This window comes from Triticum urartu, chromosome 5, assembly GCF_003073215.2.
Source record: "Triticum urartu cultivar G1812 chromosome 5, Tu2.1, whole genome shotgun sequence".
NCBI classification, from domain to species: domain Eukaryota; kingdom Viridiplantae; phylum Streptophyta; class Magnoliopsida; order Poales; family Poaceae; genus Triticum; species Triticum urartu.
Window position 1 is genome coordinate 3375032 of NC_053026.1, and position 11005 is coordinate 3386036.

The window sequence follows — 11005 nt, forward strand, 5'->3', positions numbered from 1 at the left end:
CCATCGGGACAAGTTTCGGGGTCATCGGTATTGTACCGGGACCACCGGAAGGGTCCCGGGGGTCCACCGGGTGGGTCCACCTGCCCCGGGGGTCCACATGGGCTGTAGGGGGTGCGCCTTGGCCTACATGGGCCAAGGGCACCAGCCCCTAGAGGCCCATGCGCCAAAGGGACAAGAGGAGGGGAGAGTCCTAAAGGGGGAAGGCACCTCCGAGGTGCCTTGGGGAGGATGGACTCCTCCCCCCCTTGGCCGCACCCTTCCTTGGAGGAAGGGGCAAGGCTGCGCCCTCCCCCTCTCCCTTGGCCCTATATATAGTGGGGGGAAGGGAGGGCAACCATACCTAAGCCCTGGCGCCTCCCTCTCCCTCCCGTGACACATCTCCCTCCTCCCGCAGCGCTTGGCGAAGCCCTGTTGGAATCCCGCTACTTCCACCACCACGCCGTCGTGCTGTTGGATCTCCATTAACCTCTCCTCCCCCCTTGCTGGATCAAGAAGGAGGAGACGTCGCTGCTCCGTACGTGTGTTGAACACGGAGGTGCCGTCCGTTCGGCGCTAGGATCATCGGTGATTTGGATCACGACGAGTACGACTCCATCAACCCCGTTCTCTTGAACGCTTCCGCGCGCGATCTACAAGGGTATGTAGATCCACTCCTCCCTCGTTGCTAGATAACTCCATAGATAGATCTTGGTGACACGTAGGAAAATTTTGAATTTATGCTACGTTCCCCAATAGTGGCATCATGAGCTAGGTCTATGCGTAGTTTCTATGCACGAGTAGAACACAAAGTAGTTGTGGGCGTTGATTTTGTTCAATATGCTTGCCGTTACTAGTCTTATCTTGATTCGGCGGCATCGTGGGATGAAGCGGCCCGGACCAACCTTACACGTATGCTTACGTGAGACCGGTTCCACCGACTGACATGCACTAGTTGCATTAGGTGGCTAGCGGGTGTCTGTCTCTCCCACTTTACTCGGATCGGATTCGATGAAAAGGGTCCTTATGAAGGGTAAATAGCAATTGGCATATCACGTTGTGGTTTTTGCGTAGGTAAGAAACGTTCTTGCTAGAAACCCATAGCAGCCATGTAAAACATGCAAACAACAATTAGAGGACGTCTAACTTGTTTTTGCAGGGTATGCTATGTGACGTGATATGGCCAAAAGGATGTGATGAATGATATATGTGATGTATGAGATTGATCATGTTCTTGTAATAGGAATCACGACTTGCATGTCGATGAGTATGACAACCGGCAGGAGCCATAGGAGTTGTCTTAATTTATTTATGACCTGCGTGTCAACATAAACGTCATGTAATTACTTTACTTTATTGCTAACCGTTAGCTGTAGTAGTAGAAGCAATAGATGATGTGACAACTTCATGGAGACACGATGATGGAGATCATGATGATGGAGATCATGGTGTCATGCTGGTGACAAGATGATCATGGAGCCCCAAGATGGAGATCAAAGGAGCTATATGATATTGGCCATATCATGTCACTATTATTTGATTGCATGTGATGTTTATCATGTTTATACATCTTATTTGCTTAGAACGACGGTAGTAAATAAGATGATCCCTCATAATAATTTCAAGAAAGTGTTCCCCCTAACTGTGCACCGTTGCGACAGTTCGTTGTTTCAATGCACCACGTGATGATCGGGTGTTTGATTCAAACGTTCACATACAACGGGTGTAAGACAGATTTACACATGCAAACACTTAGGTTGACTTGATGAGCCTAGCATGTGTATAGACATGGCCTCGGAACACAGAAGACCGAAAGGTCGAGCATGAGTCGTATGGTAGATACAATCAACATGAAGATGTTCACCGATGTTGACTAGTCCGTCTCACGTGATGATCGGACACGGCCTAGTTGACTCGGATCATGTAATCACTTAGATGACTAGAGAGATGTCTATCTGAGTGGGAGTTCATAAGATGAACTTAATTATCCTGAACATAGTCAAAAGGTCTTCGCAAATTATGTCGTAGCTCGCGCTTCTGTTCTACTGTTTAGATATGTTCCTAGAGAAAATTAGTTGAAAGTTGATAGTAGCAATTATGCGGACTAGGTCCGTAAACTGAGGATTGTCCTCATTGCTTCTTAGAAGGCTTATGTCCTTAATGCACCGCTCAGTGTGCTGAACCTCGAGCGTTGTCTGTGGATGTTGCGAACATCTGACATACACGTTTTGATAACTACGTGATAGTTCAGTTAAACGGTTTAGAATTGAGGCACCGAAGACGGTTTTGAAACGTCGCAAAACATATGAGATGTTTTGAGGGCTGAAATTGGGATTTCAGGCTCGTGCCCACGTCAAAAGGTATAAGACCTCCGACGATTTTCTTAGCCTACAAACTAAGGGAGAAAAGATCAATTGTTGAGCTTGTGCTCAGATTGTCTAAGTACAACAATCGCTTGAATCGAGTGGGAGTTGATCTTCCAAATGAAATAGTGATGGTTCTCCAAAGTCATTACCACCAAGCTGCTAGAGCTTCGTGATGAACTATGATATATCAGGGACATATATGATGATCCTTGAGATATTCGCGATGTTTGACACCACGAAAGTAGAAATCAAGAAGGAGCATCAATTGTTGATGGTTGGTGAAACCACTAGTTTCAAGAAGGGCAAGGGAACAAAGGGATACTTCATGAAACGGCAATTCAGCTGCTGCTCTAGTGAAGAAACCCAAGGTTGAACCCAAACCCGAGACTGAGTGCTTCTGTAATAAGGGGAACAGCCACTGGAGCAGAATTACCCTAGATACTTGGTAGATGAGAAGGCTGGCAAGGTCGATAGAAGTATATTGGATATACATTGTGTTGCTGTGTACTTTACTAGTACTCCTAGTAGCACCAGGGTATTAGATACCGGTTCGGTTGTTAAGTGTTAGTAACTCGAAACAAAAGGCTACGGAATAAACGGAGACTAGCTAAAGGTGAGCTGACGATATGTGTTGGAAGTGTTTCCAGGGTTGATATGATCAAGCATTGCACGCTCCCTCTACCATCGAGATTGGTATTAAAACCTAAATAATTGTTATTTGGAGTTTGCGTTGAGCATGGACATGATTGGATTATGTCTATCGCAATACGGTTATTCATTTAAAGAGAATAATGGTTACTCTGTTTATTTGAATAATACCTTCAAATGGTCTTACACCTGAAATGAATGGTTTATTGAATCTCGATCGTAGTGATACACATGTTCATGCCAAAAGATAGTAATGATAGTACCACCTACTTGTGGCACTGCCACTTAAGTCATATCGGTATAAAACGCATGAAGAAGCTCCATGTTGATGGATCTTTGGGCTCACTCGTTTTTGAAAGGTTTGAGACATGCGAACCATGTCTATTGGTGTATATGCATGAAGAAACTCCATGCAAATGGACCGTTTGGACTCACTTGATTTTGAATCACTTGAGACATGCAAATCATACCACATGGGCAAGATGACTGAAAGCCTCGTTTTTCAGTAAAATGGAACTAGAAAGCAACTTGTTGGAAGTAATACATTTTGATGTGTGCAGTCCAATGAGTGCTGAGGCGTGTAGTGGATATCGTTATGTTCTTACTTCACAGATGGTTTGAGTAGATGTTGAGTACATTTACTTGATGAATCACGAGTCTGAATTATTGAAAGGTTCAAGTAATTTCAGGGTGAAGTTGAAAGATCGTCGTGACAAGAGGATAAAATATCTATGATATGATCATAGAGATGAATATCTGAATTACAAGTTTGGCACAGAATTAAGACATTGTGGAAATTGTTTCACAACTAATACAGCCTGGAACACCATAGTGTGATGGTGTGTCCGAACATCATAACTGCACCCTATTGGATATGATGCATACCATGATGTATCTTATCGAATTACCACGATAGTTTATGGGTTAGGCATTAAAGACAACCACATTCACTTTAAATAGGGAACCACGTAATTCTGATGAGATGACACCGTATGAACTATGGTTTAGAGAAACCTAAGCTGTCATTTCTTAAAAGTTTGGGGCTGCGACGCTTATGTGAAAAAGTTTCAGGCTGATAAGCTCAAACCCGAAGCGGATAAATGCATCTTCATAGGACACCCAAAATAGTTGGGTATACCTCCTGTCTCAGGTCCGAAAGCAATAAGGGATTGTTTCTGGAATCGGGTCCTTTCTCGAGGAAAAGTTTCTCTCGAAAGAATTGAGTGGGAGGATGGTGGAGACTTGATGAGGTTATTGAACCGTCTCTTCAACTAGTGTGTGGCAGGGCACAGGAAGTTGTTCCTGTGGCACCTACACCAATTGAAGTGGAAGCTTATGATAGTGATCATGAGACTTCAGATCAAGTCACTACCAAACCTCGTGGGATGACAAGGATGCGTACTACTTCAGACTGGTACGTAATCCTGTCTTGGAAGTCATGTTGCTAGACAACAATGAACCTACGAGCTATGGAGAAGCGATGGTGGGCCCGGATTCCGATAAATGGCTCGAGGCCATAAAATCCGAGAGAGGATCCATGTATGGAAACAAAGTGTAGACTTTGACAGAACTACTTGATGGTCGTAAGGCTGTTAGGTACAGATGGATTTTAAAAGGAAGACGGACAATGATGGTAAGTATCACCATTAAGAAAGCTCGACTTGTCGTTAAGATGTTTTCCGACAAGTTCAAGGAGTTGACTACGATGAGACTTTCTCACTCGTAGCGATGCTAAGAGTCTGTTGGAATTATATTAGCGATTACTGCATTATTTATGAAATCTTGCAGATAGGATATCAAAACATTGTTTCCTCGACGTTTTTTTGAGGAAAGGTTGTATGTGATACAACCGGAAGGTTTTGTCAATCCTGAAAGATGCTCATAAGTATGCAAAAGCTCCAGCAATCCTTCTAAGGACTGCAGTGAGCATCTCGGAGTTGGAATGTATGCTTTGATGATGATCAAAGATTTTTGGGTTTATACAAAGTTTATGAGAAACTTGTATTTCCAAAGAAGTGAGTGGGAGCACTATAGAATTTCTGATGAATATATGTTGTTGACATATTGTTGATCAGAAATGACATAGAATTTCTGGAAAGCATATAGGGTTATTTGGAAAGTGTTTTTTCAATGGAAAGCCTGGATTAAGCTACTTGAACATTGAGCATCAAGATCTATAAGGATAGATCAAAACGCTTAATGGTACTTTCAAATGAGCACATACCTTGACATGATCTTGAAGGTGTTCAAGATGGATCAGTCAAAGAAGGAGTTCTTGCCTGAGTTGTAAGGTATGAAGTTAAGACTTAAAGCTCGACCACGGCAGAATAGAGAGAAAGGACGAAGGTCGTCCCCTATGCTTAAGACATAGGCTCTACAGTATGCTATGCTGTGTACCGCACCTGAAATGTGCCTTGCCATGAGTCAGTCAAGGGGTACAAGAGTGATCCAAGAATGGATCACAAGACAGCGGTCAAAGTTATCCTTAGTAACTAGTGGACTAAGGAATTTTCTCGATTATGGAGGTGGTAAAAGAGTTCGACGTAAAGAGTTACGTCGATACAAGCTTAACACCTATCCGGATAGCTCTGAGTAGAGATACCGGATACGTATAATGGAGCAACAATTTAGAATAGCTCCAAGTAGAACAGTTATTTGAAATGGCTCCAAATATACCGTAGTAGCTACATCTACAAGATGACATAGAGATTTGGGAAGTACATACGGATCTGAAAGATTCAGACCCGTTGACTATAACATCTCTCACAAGCATAACATGATCAAACCCAGAACTCATCGAGTGTTAATCACATGGTAATGTGAACTAGATTATTGACTCTAGTAAACTCTTTGGGTGTTAGTCACATGGGGATGTGACCTTGAGTGTTAGTCACATAGCGATGTGAACTGGATTATTGACTCTAGTGTTGGAAATATGCCCTAGAGGCAATAATAAATTAGTTATTATTATATTTCCTTGTTCATGATAATCGTTTATTATCCATGCTAGAATTGTATTGATAGGAAACTCAGATACATGTGTGGATACATAGACAACACCATGTCCCTAGTAAGCCTCTAGTTGACTAGCTCGTTGATCAATAGATGGTTACGGTTTCCTGACCATGGACATTGGATGTCGTTGATAACGGGATCACATCATTAGAAGAATGATGTGATGGACAAGACCCAATCCTAAGCATAGCACTAGATCGTGTAGTTCGTATGCTAAAGCTTTGTCTGCTAAAGCTTTTCTAAATGTTAAGTATCTTTTCGTTAGACCATGAGATTGTGCAACTCCCGGATACCGTAGGAATGCTTTGGGTGTACCAAACGTCACAACGTAACTCGGTGGCTATAAAGGTGCACTACGGGTATCTCCAAAAGTGTCTGTTGGGTTGGCACGAATCGAGACTGGGATTTGTCACTCCGTGTAAACGGAGAGGTATCTCTGGGCCCACTCGGTAGGACATCATCATAATGTGCACAATGTGACCAAGGAGTTGATCACGGGATGATGTGTTACGGAACGAGTACAGAGACTTGCCGGTAACGAGATTGAACGACGTATGGGGATACCGACGATCGAATCTCGGGCAAGTATCGTACCGATAGACAAAGGGAATTGTATACGGGATTGATTGTCTGACATCGTGGTTCATCCGATGAGATCATCGTGGAACATGTGGGAGCCAACATGGGTATCCAGATCCCGCTGTGGGTTATTGACCGGAGAGTCATCTCGGTCATGTCTGCATGTCTCCCGAACCCGTAGGGTCTACACACTTAAGGTTCGGTGACGCTAGGGTTATAGAGATATTAGTATGCGGTAACCCGAAAGTTGTTCGGAGTCCGGGATGAGATCCCGGACATCACGAGGAGTTCCGGAATGGTCCGGAGGTAAAGAATTATATATAGGAAGTGCTATTTCGGCCATCGGGACAAGTTTCGGGGTCATCGGTATTGTACCGGGACCACCAGAAGGGTCCCGGGGGTCCACCGGGTGGGGGGTCCACATGGGCTGTAGGGGGTGCGCCTTGGCCTACATGGGCCAAGGGCACCAGCCCCTAGAGGCCCATGCGCCAAAGGGACAAGAGGAGGGGAGAGTCCTAAAGGGGGAAGGCACCTCCGAGGTGCCTTGGGGAGGATGGACTCCTCCCCCCCTTGGCCGCACCCTTCCTTGGAGGAAGGGGCAAGGCTGCGCCCTCCCCCTCTCCCTTGGCCCTATATATAGTGGGGGGAAGGGAGGGCAACCATACCTAAGCCCTAGCGCCTCCCTCTCCCTCCCGTGACACATCTCCCTCCTCCCGCAGCGCTTGGCGAAGCCTTGTTGGAATCCCGCTACTTCCACCACCACGCCATCGTGCTATTGGATCTCCATTAACCTCTCCTCCCCCCTTGCTGGATCAAGAAGGAGGAGACGTCGCTGCTCCGTACGTGTGTTGAACGCGGAGGTGCCGTCCGTTCGGCGCTAGGATCATCGGTGATTTGGATCACGACGAGTACGACTCCATCAACCCCGTTCTCTTGAACGCTTCCGTGCGCGATCTACAAGGGTATGTAGATCCACTCCTCCCTCGTTGCTAGATAAATCCATAGATAGATCTTGGTGACACGTAGGAAAATTTTGAATTTATGCTACGTTCCCCAACATAAAGTCATGCTAGTTGAGTAGTTGTGAATTCAAAGAATACTTGTGTTAAAGTTTGTGATTCCCGTAGCATGCACGTATGGTGAACCGTTATGGGATGAAGTCGGATCATGATTTATTTATTGATTGTCTTCCTTATGAGTGGCGGTCGGGGACGAGCGATGGTATTTTCCTACCAATCTATCCCCCTAGGAGCATGTGCGTAGTACTTTGTTTCGATAACTAATAGATTTTTGCAATAAGTATGTGAGTTCTTTATGACTAATGTTGAGTCCATGGATTATACGCACTCTCACCCTTCCACCTTTGCTAGCCTCTCTAGTACCGCGCAACTTTCGTCGTTACCATAAACCCACCATTTACCTTCCTCAAAACAGCCACCATACCTACCTATTATAGCATTTCCATAGCCATTCTGAGATATATTGCCATGCAACTTTCCACCATTCCATTATTATGACACGCTTCATCATTGTCATATTGCTTTGCATTATCATGTAGTTGACATCGTATTTGTGGCAAGGCCACCGTTCATAATTCTTTCATACATGTCACTCATGCACCATTGCACATCCCGGTACACCGCCGGAGGCATTAATATAGAGTCATATCTTGTTCTAAGTATCGAGTTGTATCATTGAGTTGTAAATAAATAGAAGTGTGATGATCATCATTCAATAGAGCATTATCCCCAAAAAAGAGAAAGGCCGTAAAAAAGGAAGGCCAAATAAAAAAATCCAAATAAAAAAGGCCAAATAAAAAATAAAAATAAAAAGGGACAATGCTACTATCCTTTTACCACACTTGTGCTTCAAAGTATCACCATGATCTTCATGATAGAGAGTATCCTATGTTTTCACTTTCATATACTAGTGGGAATCTTTCATTATAGAACTCGGCTTGTATATTCCAATTATGGGCTTCCTCAAAATGCCCTAGGTCTTAATGAGCAAGCAAGTTGGATGCACACCCACTAGTTTCTTTTGTTGAGCTTTCATACATTTATAGCTCTAGTGCATCTGTCGCATGGCAATCCCTACTCACTCACATTGATATCTATTGATGGGCATCTCCATAACCCGTTGATACGCCTAGTTGATGTGAGACTATCTTCTCCCTTTTTGTCTTCTCCACAACCACCATTCTATTCCACCTATAGTGCTATGTCCATGGCTCACGCTCATGTATTGCGTGAAGATTGAAAAAGTTTGAGAACATCATAAGTATGAAACAATTGCTTGGCTTGTCATCGGGGTTGTGCATGATTTAAATACTTTGTGTGGTGAAGATGGAGCATAGCCAGACTATATGATTTTGTAGGGATAACTTTCTTTGGCCATGCTATTTTGAGAAGACATAATTGCTTTGTTAGTATGCTTGAAGTATTATTATTTTTATGTCAATATGAACTTTTGCCTTGAATCTTTCGGATCTGAATATTCATATCGCAAGTAAGAAGAATTACATTGAAATTATGCCAACTAGCATTCCACATCAAAAATTATTTTTTTATCATTTACCTACTCGAGGACGAGCAGGAATTAAGCTTGGGGATGCTTGATACGTCTCCAACGTATCTATAATTTTTTATTGCTCCATGCTATATTATCTACTGTTTTGGGCAATATTGGGCTGTACTATCCACTTTTATATTACTTTTGGGACTAACCTATTAACCGGAGGCCCAGCCCAGATTTGCTGTTTTATGCCTATTTCAGTGTTTTGAAGGAAAGGAATATCAGACGGTGTCGAAACGGAACGAAATCAACTGGAGAAGTTATTTTTGGAAGGAAACACACCTGATGGACTTGGACCCCACGTCAAGGAAGAAACGAGGTGTTCACGAGGGTGGGGCGCCCCCCCTAGGGCGCGCCCCCTGTCTCGTGGGACCCTCGTGGCTCCCCAGACGTACCTCCTGCACCCATATATACCTACGTGACCTAAAACTTCCAGAATGCACAATAGATCGGTAGTTCTGCCGCCAGAAGCCTCCGTAGCCACCAAAAGTCAATCGGGACCTTGTTCCGGCACCCTGCCGGAGGGGGGAACCCTCACTGGTGGCCATCTTCATCATCCTGGTGCTCTCCATGACGAGGAGGGAGTAGTTCTCCCTCGGGGCTGAGGGTATGTACCAGTACCTATGTGTTTGATCTCTCTCTCTCTCGTGTTCTTGAGATGATACGATCTTGATGTATCATGAGCTTTCCTATTATAGTTGGATCTTATGTTTCTCCTCCCCCTCTTCTCTCTTGTAATGAATTGAGTTTCCCCTTTGAAGTAATTTTATCAGATTGAGTCTTTAAAGACTTGAGAACACTTGATGTATGTCTTGTCGTGGATATCTGTGGTGACAATGGGATACCGCGTGCCACTTGATGTATGTTTTGGTGACCAACTTGCGGGTTCATGAACCTATGCATAGGGGTTGGCACACGTTTTCGTCGTGATTCTCCGGTAGAACTTTGGGGCACTCTTTGAGGTCCTTTGTGTTGGTTGAATAGATGAATCTGAGATTGTGTGATGCATATAGTATAATCATACCCACGGATACTTGAGGTGACATTGGAGTATCTAGGTGACATTAGGGTTTTGGTTGATTTGTGTCTTAAGGTGTTATTCTAGTACGAACTCTAGGGCTGTTTGTGACACTTATAGGAATAGCCCAACGGATTGATTGGAAAGAATAACTTTGAGGTGGTTTCGTACCCTACCATAATCTCTTCTTTCGTTCTCTGCTATTAGTGACTTTGGAGTGACTCTTTGTTGCATGTTGAGGGATAGTTATGTGATCCACTTATGTTAGTATTGTTGAGGGAACTTACACTAGCGAAAGTATGAACCCTAGGCCTTGTTTCCACGCATTGCAATACCGTTTACGCTCACTTTTATCATTAGTTACCTTGCTGTTTTTATATTTTCAGATTACAAATACTCATATCTACTATCCATATACCACTTGTTTCACCATCTCTTTGCCGAACTAGTGCACTTATACAATTTACCATTGTATTGGGTGTGTTGGGGACACAAGAGACTCTTTGTTATTTGGTTGCAGGGTTGCTTGAGAGAGACCATCTTCATCCTACGCCTCCTACGGATTGATAAACCTTAGGTCATCCACTTGAGGGAAATTTGCTACTGTCCTACAAACCTCTGCACTTGGAGGCCGAACAACGTCTACAAGAAGAAGGTTGTGTAGTAGACATCAGTCACCACGAAGATCCATCTAATCATTACATGGTTTCACCTTGTGTTTTCAACTTCTCTTTCCATTCGTTTGATCATTGTTTTACCGGAGTTCTTCGTGGAGGCTCTAGATGATGGTTCAGCGAGGAGCTAATCCATTCTCGAAGTGTTCATTGAG